Below are 18,306 nucleotides of genomic sequence, written 5' to 3' on the forward strand. Positions count from 1 at the left end.
TCGTTAGAATACTTACAGTGCTTTCAAGGAAGGTAAAACGATTCTCTGGCCCCAAGAGATACAACAACACAATGATCAGAACACAGCTTGGTCACCCAAGCTTTCTCACTCTCATCAAGATAAGTCAGGAATTTTACGAAAATGTGGAACTAAGCACCATTATCTCAATCGAGATTTAAGCAATAAACACTCTTTGTATTAAAAGTCAGCAACTGTCATAGCACACTGTGGAGTCTACCAAACAGCTCTGGTTAACAAAGAAAAACATACGATACTCAATAATTTAAAGACATTTACTCAATAGTCAACAATGCTAATTGGTGTCAACACATCCAGTCCAGTTGGACTTTAACGGAGTCTATAACTGCCATTAGGACAGCGAAATTGATAGCGGTCGGGACAGCGGTGTGCAGACACCATACTCCTCTATACCGCATCTGAATGACGCCACTGAAAAAGGATGACACGGCAGCTGGTCGGTACCGAATAGCCCACCAGGGACGTCTGCGAAGTTTTGCTTTGCCGTAGCCGTCATTTGCAACATACTGTGTGGTTAGCTTAGCGACAGCGAACATCTTGTTAAGTACAGTAAGTCAAGTCACGTGCCGGAAATAGTTAGGATGCCTGTAGAACCATTGTGTAAGACAGCTTCAAATGGACCAAGACACCGGTGCAGTGACGTTCGAGGAAGTCAAAGAGAAGTGGTGGATGTCATCTTGCGAGATGGAGAGATGATATCCAACGACACGAGGGGAAAAAGAAACCTAGATCTATCAAAGGCAAATATGAAAACTTTGGAAGAGGCCAGGAGTGGCTATCTAGAAGCTGAAGAAGAAGAAATTGATGCATTTAGCAGTGGAAATCAGTATAAGGCAGGGTTCCTACTAAAATATAGTACAATGTCTGTAGCATCCTGTATCGCATTTATTATGAAATTAATAGATACGTAAAAAGTCATGACGGAATTACATAGTTTCTTTCATGTCACGTGTAACAAAATAAGGCATTCGCATTTCCAGGATGGAAATTGACATAAAAGCACTCAGTGACTTGTTGTGTTTTTACATTGTTACTACTTTGTCCAACCTCTGTTCTTCCTAATTACTACAAAAATCCTTATCAGCCTTGATTTTGTTAGGGTTTGTAGTTCTTGCAGTGAAGTTGTCGCCCACTCTTTTCGTATCGCAATTTTCGGTTCACATACGGCCTCGAGTGGCCTTAAACTGCGATAAACAAGCCTTGCAAGTACTCCCCAAAGGTTGTCCACGTGGTTCATATCTGGGCTCGTGTAGGCCAGGCCAAGACATCGTTATCTATATCTTCAAACCACTTTTTGGTTGTCGCAGAAACACGCACAGATGCATTACCTTGTTGAAACATTAGACTTTCGTGCCCTAAATCCTCATAAATTCTAATCAGTTCTGTCTCCAGTATCTCAGTGCACAAACTGTGTTCTAGTGTTCAGTCAAGCAATGTGTGATTTACCTTTAGCGCAGAAGGCTGCCTAAAATCGTAACACTTACACCACCAAAATTTCTGCTGGTTCTTAACTGCTGCTCTGTTCTCAGATCATGCCAATAACATTGAAATCTGTCTGGACCATCTAAATTTAACTTATTCTCATAACTGAAGATCACTTTATTCTATTCTGAGGTCCGTGACTTACGTTTCTCAGCAATCTCCTATTTAGCCTGCTTATGTTTGTGCGTTAGAGCAGTCGTTTCTTGAATAAAAGATGCATGTCAATTGACAAAATTTGTCGTACACGTCTGGCAGTTACTGACAACTGAAAATCAGCAACAAATCCAGAAGAATAACGATTCATTGCCCTTGCTTTGTGCAAAAGGAATAGTTTCGATGTCTCAAATAATTTTCTACTTAGCCCATATTTTCCCTTCTGTCCATATCGTGCGTCCAATCTAACGAAATTATCAATCACTGTACTTCAATGGTTAAATTTCTTGGCGATTTGACGATTAGAATCCCACTTCCTTGTTCATACCGATGTTTGCTTTTTCGTCCTATGATAGCTGTATACTTATATGGATATGGTGTCTGTTCTTTCGGACATGTCCATATCTATATAAAAATATAGTTCTGGCAATACCGGCCATTACTACCTTCTTCTGTGCGGATGCACACATATTACTCGAACTCTTACGGGACTTGGTAAGAATGTCTTCCACGAATAATGAGTGTGTAAGGTAGGGACACTACGACATATAAGGTGAAAATATTGGTCTCGCGGGAGGCGTGCGCGAGATAGTCCCTGCAGTCGCACCCTCCTCTGTGCCCTCGGTGGCTCAGATGGATAGAGCGTCTGCCATGTAAGCAAGAGATCCCGGGTTCGAGTCCCGGTCGGGGCACACATTTTCCTCTGTCCCCGTTGGTATATATCAACGCCCGTCACCAGCTGAAGGTATTAATATATAATTCTAATATGATAACTGTTGTCCGTGTGGCATTGTCACAATCGTGGTGTATGTACACAACACGTACTGTCGGTAATGTTGCCTCTTTCCTCTCTGCTGTAAAGGCACGTATGCACACACTCACGTCACATAGAATTGACTGCCTTCATACTGAGTTCCACCCTGTATCACCTGAATCGTTGATAGCTTGTTATTTACTGTACTACTGACATCAAATGCGATACCATCTGACTGTGTTTGTCAGTATACTAGATTTCATACTACTGCATATTTAGCCGCGCGGTCTGAATTCTTCCACATCCGTTTCCATTCCTGAAACGCTTGCTTCTTTAAACCAAGCAACGACGATATCCTCTTGCAACTCGCACTTAAAATCTGGCAACAGCGCTACCAGCTGATGGATCTTCCTTCGTCACACAGAGTATAGGGATCTCATGGATTTGTGTGTACTCTTCCAGCCCATTTACTACCTTCGGTCTAAGAATATGTATCATAAACTTACGGAAACTATATCGTGGCGTAGTGTAATGCCTTTGGGATGCACACGTAGACTGCCCACATTTATTCAAGCTAACATGCCGTTTCCTGAATTCGATCCTGTGCCCCTACACACCATTCTGGACTACCATAACCAATCGGCTTGGTCTGGATGCTTGATGGTTCGAAATCGCTCTGCGGCACACTGATGTACATGCGCCTTGTTTGTAAACGTGTAAGCAGTGGAAATCGGGGAGAACACCGTAGCGTGGTGTGTCTAATGGGTTTGGCGTGCAGAGCTGGAGCGCTGCGGCAGTCAGCTAGGTGCGCGCTTAACGAGCAGGGAAAGCAGTGCAGTACTTTTGTGTTTAATGACGGCGAAGCCATTACAGACGCAGCAATTAGCCCGCGCCAGGGGCAACGACAAGGCGCGGCCTTCGTCAAGCAGCCATCTCGTTACAACATGTCGTCCCAAATAGCTTTGTTTTATCCACTATCGCGGTCGAGGCCAAGGTCGCATAACCGCACCAGGAAGCAGCCGGACGGAATCCCAGTAACGAAAACAGCCTTCGTCGCCGAATCTTGTAGCTATGAAGGGGATACGAGTGTATTACGTCTAATTTCTGATTCCTAGCCAGTGCGCCAATATATTGAGCTAAACCTGAGTCCCTGCAGAGAGTTCGAGATATGAGGCCGTACGATTTTTTAGATGATGATTCGTCTGCTGAATGGAGACACTAAGCCTAGCAGCCCCATTAGTGCTTTTCAAGGGGAGCGGGATATCCTTCACCACAGGACTCGACGCCCTCCGTTCATTTTCATATAATCAAATGCTACAGTCTACTATTTAACATGTCTCTTTTCAATACCTACAACGCAGAACTGCACAGCATTATTACAGACTAGCTATATGCCCGTGCTTCGGAACGGAAGTTAGAGAAGAACCTTTTTAGGGTTCCGTAACTCAATTCGTAAAATCGTAACCCTTATAGGATCACTTTGACAATAAGATTGTTTTTCCTAACGAAGGTGTCAAATATAAAAGAAACCTATCGAAAGAAGGGAAGCAATCTCATAAAGTTTCTAACAAACAAAGTGAAATCACTAAATCCGTGTGTGCTAGTTAAGTAAATTCAATGCCAGTCTCCATTCGTAACGATAAGATTGAGCAGCTTAATTCTGTCACTGGGATAAACTTCCAAAAATACACCCGTCACTGCGGCAAAAGGAAACATAGAAAACAGCGCCATTTATTGGTTCTTTGGTGTGCTACGAAACTACTAAGCTAGCAGACTCATAAAACTTTAAATTACGATGTCTTTTTTTAGTGATCCAGTTTTGATAAAATAAAGCCCATATTTTACCTGAAGCTACGCTTATGTTACGTGTGAAAACTCTATGAAAGCTCGTCTAGTAGTTTTAAAGAATATCGTGTTTAAACAGACAGACAGACATGATGCTTCTAGATAAAACTTTAAATCACGATAAATTTTTCTGTGATTCAGTTTTGATGAAATTGAGCCGATACGTTTCCCCAATCTCGCAGTTAGCTGCGAGGACCCTACGAAAATTCGTCTAGTAGTTTTGGAGATTAGCGCGTTCGAACCGACAGACAGACATTAAGGTTTTAAATAGTTTCAAATCACAATAACTTTCTTTTTAGATATTCGATTTTGATGAAATAGAACCTATATGTTGCCCAAATCTACACTCATGTTACCTTCGAAAACCCTATGAAAATCCGTCTTATAGTTTTGGAGATTAGTGTGTTCAAGCAGACAGACAGACACGAAGGTTTCAGATAAAACTTTAACTTTATATGCATTTTTTCCATGATCCAATTTTTATGAAATAGAGCCTATATGTAGCCCTAAGCTGCGCTTAAGTTACCTTTGAAAACCCCATGAAAATATGAATAGTAATTTTGGAGATTAGTGTGTTCAAACAGACAAACAGAAAGACACTACAGTTTTAAATTTTTTTTAGAAACGTAGATGACCGAAACAGTTTCACAACTTAGCTGCAGCTAATTTTTATGGAGCTTTGTAGTCAAATCAAAACATAGTGTCCTTTTGGCAGCAATTTCCGCTTTCTTCCGCCGAAGCTAGCTAACAATCAGTTAGCAGAGATAGTGACAAAATTGACAGAACCAATGGTGCTCTTAAATTACATTACGAGTCTTTAAAGCGAAACTTTAGAGGGTGACTTCACAAAGAGAGCAACTACCAACTTGCTCAGTTTATAATAATTACAGAATACTTCTGTAACGCGAATTCAGTGGGTCGGCTGACAGTGACCATTTCCAGAACTGGAGATATATTCACATTACAGGAAATATGAAGATAAAAATTAAACGAAAAACTTGAAAGTGAATCAGTGCATTTCTTAAGGTGTTTCGATAGTATACTTAAATAAAAATAGTAAAACATATAAATAAGCACAATCGTAAAATCGATATAAGTAATCTATGAGCCAAATTTTTAAAATAAATAACCCCTGTACAAAAGCATTACATAATCTGTGGAAGATCTATAATGTTATCTCTGTGGACTACTTGTAAGAAGATCTTTGTTACATTTTTTGTTTATATAAGATATTTTCGATGTTTAAAGTGTACAACATGCCGAAATGATGTTTAGTGCGTGTGAGACTGCACAAATGGACCATTAGAAAACTGTAAGTACAAATTCATCTAAATTTCGCCACTATATTCGCCAAAAGAATCGATAAACACTTATATATTACAGTAAAAGTCAACAAAATGAAGCAGACTCTCACACATTGACATCAAAAGAAATGGCTTAATACACACAGAAAACGCACTTGAAAATAGGAATCATTTCCCGAAACGCGTCGTGCGAAAAGTGAATAAAGAAAAATCGTGACTGCTAGCAGAAGATTTATTTATAAACAAACCTATTGTTTTCACAGTCGCAGGCTTTCAAAAACCATTTGTAATGGACCGAATCAGGATAATCCAGACACTACCGTGCAACGACTCACCAAAAGTTAATCTCTTCTTTGCGATCTTGTGGTCATAAGATGCGTAAACTTTTCTGTTACCTGTACAAACAATTAGAGGAAATAGCTTTTTGAGATATTGCAAAACTGGTTCATACCGCAGCCAGAGATCAACAGACTTGATTTAGTGTGCGAACAGGATGTCGCGGCACCCGTTTTCTAACTTGCCATTATTCAATTCTATAAACAAAACACTGGGTAATTGATGGATCGGTCGTGGTGGGGACAATGGCGTGGAATTCTGTATGCCCTCCACGGTCACCCTACTTAACCACTTTTCATGCTCGTGCGAAGGATTATGTAAAATATTTGGTGTGTGTCTCACTTTATCACCATATTCTCCAGAACTATGACCTCACATTACCAGTGTCTTCTAATTACTTGATATGGATATGTTACATTGAGTGTCGGATTAACTTAGTCGTTTTGGTCGACGTCTGCAGAATTGGCGAAGAAGAACACATTGACGATTTATAACAAATACTTTGTTTCTACTCGTATGTATTACTGGAAAGGTCTACAGAATTATGTGAAAAAACGCAGCTACAGAGGAGAAGGTAAGTGCTTAACGTCGCGTCGACAACGAGGTCGTTAGAGACGGAGCTAAAGCTCGCATTAGGGAAGGATGGATGAAGAAGTCGGCCGTGCCCTTTTACGGAAACCATCCTGGCATTTGCCTTAAACGATTTATGGAAACCATGTAAAACCTAAATCAGGATGGCCGGACACGGTGCGAGTCCAGTGTGCTAACCACTCCGCTACCTTGCTTGGTCGCAGCTACGGTACATTGGGGATGTTGTTTCAATAATTTGTAATAATTCTGGAGAAGTGACACGTCGATGAGTTAAGTCGGATGAAATCACTTCACAAACGTCTAGGGAGCAATGTGAGGTTTCTATACTGCCACGAAGCTCAGTTTAGAGGATGGACATGGTATACGATGTTTATTGGAGATGAATAACTTGAAGTTTCCCGTTAACGATAAAAGAGGACAAAGGGGAGAGAATAAAGACAATATACGTCGCTGTCGTTGGGGACGGAGCATTAGCTCTGTTGGGCAAAGACGGACGAGGATCGGAAATCACGGAGATCCGAAACAGAATCCTGGACGAGGATTATAAACCCGTTCATCCAGCATGTGGAAGTAGCATTGCTTAATGCGCTAGCTTGTGTGATGGACTGCTGAGCCAGATCCTAATCGAATCCGCGCGCTGATTAACGGCACTATGTCTGGTCCAACGCCCAGTCTGAGAGTGGTTTTTAGGCGGTTTTCCACATTCATCTACGTACTGCCGGACTGTTTCCATAACCCTGCGCTAAAAACATACTAACAGAAACAGTTAAAATACAATAAATACAGAAACAATGTTTATAATGAATTACAAGCACCACATGGGTCACTATTTTTTTATGATAACCGGTTTCAAATCTGACTAACAGATCATATTGAGATCCAAGTTGAGAAAAGGAAAAATGAACCACGACAGTATAAAAAATTATGCAATTGTAATACTATAAAAAATACCGCCAATGATGATACTGAAAATAACATTGAAACTTCAAGAAATTATTCGTACCTAATGCTGCAAGGACTGGCAAGGTATACAGATGTAGGTTTAACAATAATAAGTAGTTCCAAAATCATGGCTCAGTGACTGATCCGCAAAGTGTACCCTGCAATGGAGGAGCAAACACTGAAGAAAGAGAACAGGTGGCCATGTTTTGTAGAAAACGTTTTGTTCAGGAGATGGAAACAAGTTTCAAATTTCACATTTCTCAGTTCCACATGTTACCGGTGCGAAGCAAATGTATGTAGGTATTAGCAAAGAATGAGATATTGTTGTGGGAAAACCACATGGCACCAGTGCCTACGCTCACCAGGACTCTCACGGTTGCGCCACTGTCACGGACGAACATGTTTGTTTACGTCGCGGCTCAAGTTGTGGTCTTTATAATAGCTGCCGCGCCATATGCTACGTATTTATAGACGACGAAATCATCTGAGAGTTTAAGCTCTCCTGTAGACTGCTGGAGCAATAAATAGTTATGACTGTAACGAAAGAAAACTGGATACCTGTAAACGTTCAATAATACCAACATCTATTGGGCTTTCTCTGCGATACGTTGCAATCGACGTAAGCTTTATTCTTCGAAGAGGACCTGCGCTGTAATCAGTCCTTCTGGGTAAAACGGGTTTAATACATCATTCAATTACTAAATTGCATCATTCTAGTATTTGGCCACATTTTTGATAATGATATTTTCAAAATATGTCTTTCCTTCTTACTTTCGAATAGAAAAATCAGTTACATGATTTTCCGATACCTCTATCTTCCGTACCTACAATTCACATGCAAGAACTATAAAATAAAGAACATTAAAAACAAATATAATACATCAGAAAACATACATCGTTGCCACTAATGCTCTGTCACTTGAGTTCGTAGACGTTCATTCTATTTGACCCCAAGTGGTTGAACACAGCATGTATGTTTTTATTTCAAAAGGTTTTCTCACCTTTTATATTGTATTGTGCATACTGGCATGCTTATAGATTGCAGTTTCTTGATTCTACATATAGAACTCCACATCTGCGAATACCTACTGTAATTGTGTTGCATTCTTATTAGGGAGGCCATTACATGTTGCTCTTTCCACACTACTGAATAGTAGGATACAACGTAATATTTGTGCAATATCATTTGACAATGCCCAAGAGGGCGAAATTAGGTAATCTCGAGTGAAATGAAGTAAAGTATTTACCTGAAATGCAAAATCGCTTCAAGCACGAAAATCAATGTCGCTGTGGCCCAGACATAAAAAAAAAAAATTTTAAGAAATCTATAAAATACTAGCACATAGCAACAAAGTGCTCCTTAATAGTTCATCTTGCTTTTTTCGCATTCAGACTGAATGCTACACCATTATTTTAATAAACTTTGTCTGAGGGGTCTTTCTCAATGAAATTACCTTTGGTTTTGCATATGCCCACAGTTCCCCATTAATATCAACAGGATTACAAAATGATAATTGTGGAGGTGTTACAACAAGATCATGGCAGTTATACATCACTGCAGAAACGCTATGTAGGGGAGAGTGTTGAATCTTAGAGCACTTTTCTGTCTTCCGTCTCTTTGCAGCCCTGTAATAGATATTTAATATATATATTTTTACTATCTAAGTACACGGCGTTGCTATTAGCCCATCTCCTCCTTCCCCTTTCTTTCTATCTCATGCGCTCTTCTCTCTGCCCATATCCTTCTACGCCATCTCTCTGTCCACCTCCTCCACCTCCTACTCTCTAAATATCTCCTCCTGACCCTCTCACTGTCCATCTGCTGCTCCCCTCCTCTCTCTGTCCATCTACTCCTTCCTCTTCTGTCGATCTGCTCCATAACCCCCCCCCCCCCCCCTTTGTCCATCTGCTCCTTCCCCTCTGTCCACCTGTTTCTTCCCCCTCCCCACTGTCCATCTGCTCCGTACCCCCCCCCCCCCCACCCCTTTGTCCAACTGGTCCTCTCCCCCAGTCCACCTGTTTCTTCCCCCTCTGTCCTGCACCTTCCTTTCTGAGTCCATCTCCTCCTGCCCTTTCTTTCTCCTCCTTCCCTCCCTTCTATTCATCTCTTTCCCCCTTTCTGTCTCCATGTTATCACCCCCACTCCAATAGCTGGTTGCTGGCTATTTCCTCCACTGTATGTCTTTCCAGATAGTAAGTAATATGTATACCAGCTTTAGTTGAAAACGAACCAGTGGTTTAGGAGGAGGTGTGGGTCATATATATATATATACATTCATTCATATGTGCATCCATTTTTATAAAATGTATACATTTCATTTTGAAATGATAGCATTCTATTTACGTAATCTGCAGCCCCATTCCGAAATTACAAAAATTTTTCCAAGGTATTTATTTATTTTGACTTTTCGCTTGAAGACCATACAGCCAATTCCAAGGTACAACATGGCACCCTGGGACGAATATTCTACTCAAATTTAAAAGTGTTGCAACCGAGAAAATCTTGTCAATATTGTATTCATATGTTACATTATTACTCTGCTACACACCAATAACGAGTAAATGAAATCAGATTAGGAAGTATTATCAAAAAGCAATTACAAGTCAGAAACATTCTGAAATAGAAGCTGTTGGCAACTAACACAAATTTTCATTTTCGAGACAGTGAAAATTGTTGAAACATTAAAGAAAGTCAGATCATTTGCAAATATCATATGTTCCACGAAAAGAGACCTTCCGTTTCAAGGTACAAAATGGTGCACGACTGACGAAATGTGGCTTAAGCGTCAACACGCTGAGAAACTAGTTTTAAAATATACGGAAATTGTCACCACAGAATTCTGTAAGTGAAGAATTAACAATATCCTCAAAATAGCTTTAGGATGTTATACAGCGCCTAAATATGTAGGACTTGTAATATTTAATAACGCTGCATGAAACACAACCTCATGCCTCACATCAACGAAACAGTAGAAAATGACAGAAACTGCTTATGACGCTCTGTGGTGCGCAGTCCTTCCCCCATGTGGTTCTAAAATCGGTCACTAGATTGAAAAACAGACCAGAAAACATCGCATGTTCTTACGTACACTATCCTCCAGGTGAAACACTCACCCCCACTTCTCATGTTTCGTATTGAAACGTTATAGAATTTTGACGTCGACTTGACATGCGGTTTCAACATTTTCCTGCAAACATTCTTTTTAATAGTAAGACAACTGTCGTTAGTCTTAATATCGTCGTAAATACACTTTCCCCTATCTTGGCTAAAGATGAATCCGATACTATTACACTTTTCTCGCCATTCAGAATTGTTTTATGAAGATTCTCTTTTCCAGTCTATTGGTATAGCATCGTACAAAAGCGACTTACCATTTGATTCATAGTCATTAAATTTACTTCCTTCACAAATACATCTTTGCGGCACTGAAGATTTTAAATAATCTAGCATTTTGTGAACTCGTACCTTTTCTTCCAGTTTGTTTCACTAACAGGGGGCTTTGTATTATTTCTTATGTTTTTTAAAAGCACTGTCCGAAACTTCGAATTAACGATTTCCCCACTCTGTTCAGAACGTTCAGGTGTTTCTTAAGATGTGTAAGATGACGATTTTACTTCCCCGGTGCGCAACGATCGGTCTCTTTTTTGTCACTACAATTCGGTGACTGACCCATTTATGGAAACGAGCCGATTCGACCTTCATTTCTGTATCGGTAAATGAGGTCATCAGTGGTAGAGCGGCTGATTTTAATAAGCAAGCCCCGACGCCTCAGTTCACATCTAGCACTCCTGTAGCGATGAAAGCATAACTAGGAATGACAACGAGGGTTACCCGTAATTTTTTTTGTGTTTCCAAGAAGGAAACAGGCTCCGCGTTATAGGCGGGTCAGTTACGACGAGGTAACCTTACGTAGTACAAACGACAATGAACTCCTTCACTTAGTAAAAAAGCAGTGAAGACACGTTTTTGAAACACGCTTTCATCATGCCATAGCGTACCTCACGGTACAAGCTAAAAAGTCCATACAGAGTTCTGAGACTATGTTGTTTTGGCAGTTATTAAATGTTCTGCCTCGATCACACATTTTTGTAAAATTACGAGTGCGTGATGAAAAGTGAGGCCTCCTTATTTTTAATGTAAACCCTTGAACTTTTTAAAATAAAACAAAAGTTATTAACATTCAAAATCTTTATTCTTAGAGATGGGTACTGTAATAGGCAATTCCTGCCTAATACCTGAAGAGAAGATGAAAATCTTTATTCTTCATGTCTACGTATTTATTTCTCGACGTAGTCACCCTGGCGAGGAACATATTTCTTTCAACGAGAGACCAGTTTGTTGATGCCTCACTGTAGAATGTTTGACTTTGTTGACAGAGCCACAACCTCACCTCCGCTTGCGCCGCTTCATCTATGTCAAAGTGAAGTCCTCGAAATGTTAGTTAAGTTGTGGAAACTGGTTAAAATCGGACGGCGCGAAGTCAGGACTGTACGGAGAATGATAGATGACAGTGAACCCAAGGCGTCGGATTGTTGCAGATGTCACAGCGCGCGTGTGCGGTCTGGCATTGTAATGCTGGAAGAAAGGGTGCTCCGTGTGTGGACGAACTTTACGAATTCTAAACTCGATTACAGGACGCTGTTTTTAACGCGCCGACATTGTTACGTTACACACCGCCATGTTTGACGCTACAAATTGGAGCCCTCTAGCGGCAGCTGGCTGTAAATACACTACTGACCATTAAAACTGCTACACCAAGAAGAAATGCAGATGATAAACGCGTATTCATTGGACAAATATATTATACTAGAACTGACATGTGATTACATTTTCACGCAGTTTGGGTGCATAGACAATGAGAAATCAGTACCCAGAGCAACCACCTCTGGCCGTAATAACGGCCTTGATACACCTGGGCATTGAGTCAAACAGAGCTTGGATGGCGTGTACAGGTACAGCTGCCCATGCAGCTTCAACACGATACCACAGTTCATCAAGAGTAGTGAATGGCGTATTGTGACGAGCCAGTTGCTCGGCCACCATTGACAAGACGTTTTCAATTGGTGAGAGATCTGGAGAATGTGCTGGCCAGGGCAGCAGTCGAACATTTTCTGTATCCAGAAAGACCCGTACAGGACCTGCAACATGTGGTCGTACATTATCCTGCCGAAATGTAGGGTTTCGCAGGGATCGAATGCAGGGTAGATCCACGGGTCGTAACACATCTGAAATGTAACGTCCACTGTTCAAAGTGCCGTCAATGCGTACAAGAGGTGACCGAGACGTGTAACCAATGGCACCCCATACCATCACGCCGGGTGATACGCCAGTATGGCGATGACGAATACACGCTTCCAATGTGCGTTAGCTGCGATATCGCCAAACACGGATGCGACCATCATGATGCTCTAAACAGAACCTGGATTCATCCGAAAAGATGACGTTTTGCCATTCGTGCACCCAGGTTCGTCGTTGAGTACACCATCGTAGGCGCTCTTGTCTGTGATGCAGCGTAAAGGGTAACCGCATCCATGGTCTCCGAGCTGATAGCCCATGCTGCTGCAAACGTCGTCGAACTGTTCGTGCAGATGGTTGTTGTCTTGCGAACGTCCCCATCTGTTGACTCAGGGATAGAGACGTGGCTGCACGATACGTTACAGCCATGCGGATAAGATGCCTGTCATCTCGACTGCTAGTGATTCGAGGCCGTTAGGATCCAGCACGGCGTTCCGTATTACTCTCCTGAACCCACCGATTCCATATTATGCTAACAGTCATTGGGTCTCGACCAACGCGAGCAGCAATGTCGCGATACGGTAAACCGCAATCGCGATAGGCTACAATCCGACCTTTATCAAAGTCGGAAACGTGATGGTACGCATTTCTCCTCCTTACACGAGGCATCACAACAACGTTTCACCAGGCAACGCCGGTCAACTGCTGTTTGTGTATGAGAAATCGGTTGGAAAGTTTCCTCATGTCAGCACGTTGTAGGTGTCGCCACCAGCGCCAACCTTGTGTGAATGCTCTGAAAAACTAATCATTTGCATATCACAGCATCTTCTTCCTACCGGTTAAATTTCGCGTCTGTAGCTCGTCATCTTCGAGGTGTAGCAATTTTAATGGCCAGTAGTGTATGTAGACATGAAGAATAAAGACGTAGAATGTTAATAACGTTCGTGTTATTTAAAAAGCTTTAAGAGTTCTCCCATTACAAAATCCTGAGCTACAGCATTGCCTTTTAGCAGTCTCTCGTATTAGAAATCATACATCACGTGGTTCGTTAGCTCCGTCGTCAGAACATAGAAAACAAAAATTTTATCAAAAAAATTTGCAAACAGTATCTCGTCAGATTCTTACTTTAATGCTACAACAACGTTTTGGGAGAAAATTTTATTCTTTATAATGTGATGATGGAGTCATGGAAACGCGCCAGATATGGATTTTAGTTAAAATCTGAAGAAAAGTCCGATGAAGACAGATCATTTCATAACAGCTGTGTCTTATCCGAATTTTCGAAAGGAAAAACTGTCGCAACAGCATTAGCTCTTGCTTAGCACGAATCCCATATACTAGAACGACACCAAAGATTGCTAATGCAAATACACCGTTGTCCATGCAGCTTCCAGAACAATGGTGGGATAACTAACAGAACAGAAGTAGCCCAATGGCAATCTTTAACATCTTTCCAAAGTACTGAGTCGTGAATTACTCTGTATTCATTAGATTTTAAGAAGTGAGTGATACACTTCGTCTTACTTGTATTCTCTTTCCCTCCTTTCCTGGTGGTTTCACTCTCGGTACACGATATACATTCTCGAGAGCAGCAAGTCAATGTTGCAGCCAAAATTTCAAATTATATAGTTTCTGTGGTACTTTCAGTATCGTTGTTCTTTATTACAAGTGTTTCAATTGGAGGAGAGAGACATGGTATCGGTCGCATACGCCCAGGACAAACATTTTAATGGACAGCCATGTCAGTGCGCCGGCAATCGGAATCGTCGCATTAGTTGGTTGAGAAATCAGCGACGGCCTTGAAAATCGCGAGTCTCGCGAAGCTACAGGCAAATGCAATGACGAGCAGCACGCTCTTGCCACGTATTGTTGACAATGCGAGCAGCTGGTCGCGCAATACTGACGCGACATGCAATCACAACACTCCGACACGCAAACCGACGCTCGAGTAACACCTGCGGCGCTAAGGAAATACCACCGTGGCTCAAAGAAACAACCTGCCAGTTTTGTTTATGAAGTTCAAATCATGCAGATAGTGGAGTTCTGTTGGTGGTAGCATAGTTGGCGGTAGGGAGTGTGATCCCTGCCGCCGTTGGATAAGCAGCTGCAGCAGCAAGTCGTATACTCCTAGCTCACTCATTTGTTACATAGTTTAATTCTTAATTTCTTTGCGTGTTTTTGGTACTTGCATTGTTTAATTCATAAATTTCGGGCGTATTATAGTATTTGAGAGTTGTAGCATCGCGTTTTAGTACCTGAATAGTGTAAATTCGCGTAGTATCCTTCCGCCGCCGAGCAGTGTCAGCAGTGCGCAAGTAGCAGCATTACTGCATTTACTAGGCAATCTTGTATTTTAATGACCGTTTACATTTTGTCGATTTGTTTGCGCTCTCTGTAGATTAGTTCAGACGTTCTTTGCAAAACAGTTTTTTAGCATGGATAGGGACTGCAACTGCTGTGTTCGGATGCAGGCTGAGTTGGCATCCCTTCGCTCCCAGCTTCAGGCAGTGTTGGCTTCGGTCACACAGCTTGAGGCTGTTGCCAATGGGCATCACTGTGGGGGTCCGGATGGGGGTTTGTCGGGGACGGCCAGCTCGTCCCACGCATCCCCCGATCGGACTACGACTGTGGTTGCCCGGGATACTGCCCGCATTGAGGCTGATCCCTCACATGTGGTAGAGCGGGAGGTCGTCTCAAGGTGTGGCAGGGGGCGAAAGACATTCCGGAGGGCCGAACGGAAGGCCTCTCTAGTTTGTCTGACGAACCGGTTTCAGGCTCTGTCTCAGGCTGATACTGATCTTCGGCCTGACATGGCTGCTTGTCCTGTTCCAGAGGTTGCCCCTCAGTCTGCAAGATCCGGGCAGTTGCAGAGGGTGGGCTTACTGGTAGTTGGGAGCTCCAACGTCAGGCGCGTAATGGGGTCTCTTATGGAAATGGCAGCAAGAGAGGGGAAGAAAACCAATGTGCACTCCGTGTGCATACCGGGGGGAGTCATTCCAGATGTGGAAGGGTCCTTCCGGATGCCATGAAGGGTACAGGGTGCACCCATCTGCAGGTGGTCGCTCATGTCGGCACCAATGATGTGTGTCGCTATGGATCGGAGGAAATCCTCTCTGGCTTCCAGCGGCTATCTGATTTGGTGAAGACTGCCAGTCTCGCTAGCGGGATGAAAGCAGAGCTCACCATCTGCAGCATCGTCGACAGGACTGACTGCGGACCTTTGTTACAGAGCCGAGTGGATGGTCTGAATCAGAGGCTGAGACGGTTCTGCGACCGTGTGGGCTGCAGATTCCTCGACTTGCGCCATAGGGTGGTGGGGTTTCGGGTTCCGCTGGATAGGTCAGGAGTCCACTACACGCAACAAGCGGCTACACGGGTAGCGGGGGTTGTGTGGCGTGGGCTGGGCGGTTTTTTAGGTTAGATGGCCTTGGGCAAGTACAGAAAGGGCAACAGCCTCAACGGGTGCGGGGCAAAGTCAGGACATGCGGGGACCAAGCAGCAATCGGTATTGTAATTGTCAACTGTCGAAGCTGCGTTGGTAAAGTACCAGAACTTCAAGCGCTGATAGAAAGCACCGAAGCTGAAATCGTTATAGGTACAGAAAGCTGGCTTAAGCCAGAGATAAATTCTACCGAAATTTTTACAAAGGTACAGACGGTGTTTAGAAAGGATAGATTGCATGCAACCGGTGGTGGAGTGTTCGTCGCTGTTAGTAGTAGTTTATCCTGTAGTGAAGTAGAAGTGGATAGTTCCTGTGAATTATTATGGGTGGAGGTTACACTCAACAACCGAGCTAGGTTAATAATTGGCTCCTTTTACCGACCTCCCGACTCAGCAGCATTAGTGGCAGAACAACTGAGAGAAAATTTGGAACACATTTCACATAAATTTTCTCAGCATGTTATAGTCTTAGGTGGAGATTTCAATTTACCAGATATAGACTGGGACACTCAGATGTTTAGGACGGGTGGTAGGGACAGAGCATCGAGTGACATTATACTGAGTGCACTATCCGAAAATTACCTCGAGCAATTAAACAGAGAACCGACTCGTGGAGATAACATCTTGGACCTACTGATAACAAACAGACCCGAACTTTTCGACTCTTTAAGTGCAGAACAGGGAATCAGTGATCATAAGGCCGTTGCAGCATCCCTGAATATGGAAGTTAATAGGAATATAAAAAAAGGGAGGAAGGTTTATCTGTTTAGCAAGAGTAATAGAAGGCAGATTTCAGACTACCTAACAGATCAAAACGAAAATTTCTGTTCCGACAGTGACAATGTTGAGTGTTTATGGAAAAAGTTCAAGGCAATCGTAAAATGCGTTTTAGACAGGTACGTGCCGAGTAAAACTGTGAGGGACGGGAAAACCCCACCGTGGTACAACAACAAAGTTAGGAAACTACTGCGAAAGCAAAGAGAGCTTCACTCCAAGTTTAAACGCAGCCAAAACCTCTCAGACAAACAGAAGCTAAACGATGTCAAAGTTAGCGTAAGGAGGGCTATGCGTGAAGCGTTCAGTGAATTCGAAAGTAAAATTCTATGTACCGACTTGACAGAAAATCCTAGGAAGTTCTGGTCTTACGTTAAATCAGTAAGTGGCTCGAAACAGCATATCCAGACACTCCGGGGTGATGATGGCATTGAAACAGAGGATGACACGCGTAAAGCTGAAATACTAAACACCTTTTTCCAAAGCTGTTTCACAGAGGAAGACCGCACTGCAGTTCCTTCTCTAAATCCTCGCACAAACGAAAAAATGGCTGACATCGAAATAAGTGTCCAAGGAATAGAAAAGCAACTGGAATCACTCAATAGAGGAAAGTCCACTGGACCTGACGGGATACCAATTCGATTCTACACAGAGTACGCGAAAGAACTTGCCCCCCTTCTAACAGCCGTGTACCGCAAGTCTCTAGAGGAACGGAGGGTTCCAAATGATTGGAAAAGAGCACAGGTAGTCCCAGTCTTCAAGAAGGGTCGTCGAGAAGATGCGCAAAACTATAGACCTATATCTCTGACGTCGATCTGTTGTAGAATTTTAGAACATGTTTTTTGCTCGAGTATCATGTCGTTTTTGGAAACCCAGAATCTACTATGTAGGAATCAACATGGATTCCGGAAACAGCGATCGTGTGAGACCCAACTCGCTTTATTTGTTCATGAGACCCAGAAAATATTAGATACAGGCTCCCAGGTAGATGCTATTTTTCTTGACTTCCGGAAGGCGTTCGATACAGTTCCGCACTGTCGCCTGATAAACAAAGTAAGAGCCTACGGAATATCAGAACAGCTCTGTGGCTGGATTGAAGAGTTTTTAGCAAACAGAACACAGCATGTTGTTATCAATGGAGAGACGTCTACAGACGTTAAAGTAACCTCTGGCGTGCCACAGGGGAGTGTTATGGGACCATTGCTTTTCACAATATATATAAATGACCTAGTAGATAGTGTCGGAAGTTCCATGCGGCTTTTCGCGGATGATGCTGTAGTATACAGAGAAGTTGCAGCATTAGAAAATTGTAGCGAAATGCAGGAAGATCTGCAGCGGATAGGCACTTGGTGCTGGGAGTGGCAACTGTCCCTTAACATAGACAAATGTAATGTATTGCGAATACATAG

At 42.5% G+C, this 18,306-nt stretch overlaps 1 protein-coding gene and 1 non-coding gene across 4 annotated transcripts in view; one reads left to right on the top strand and one right to left on the bottom strand.

Annotated features, from left to right (window-relative positions):
- The window catches only part of LOC126470321 (elongation of very long chain fatty acids protein AAEL008004-like), a 655,643-nt gene that overhangs the window by 205,596 nt on the left and 431,741 nt on the right, over nt 1-18,306 (bottom strand). The gene's annotated exons all lie outside the window — the stretch shown is intronic.
- On the top strand, nt 2,292-2,366 carry Trnat-ugu (transfer RNA threonine (anticodon UGU)). The gene has a single exon. It is a non-coding gene; the product is annotated as a tRNA-Thr (tRNA).

The sequence above is a fragment of the Schistocerca serialis genome, chromosome 3 (assembly GCF_023864345.2).
Source record: "Schistocerca serialis cubense isolate TAMUIC-IGC-003099 chromosome 3, iqSchSeri2.2, whole genome shotgun sequence".
Taxonomy (NCBI): Eukaryota; Metazoa; Arthropoda; class Insecta; order Orthoptera; family Acrididae; genus Schistocerca; species Schistocerca serialis.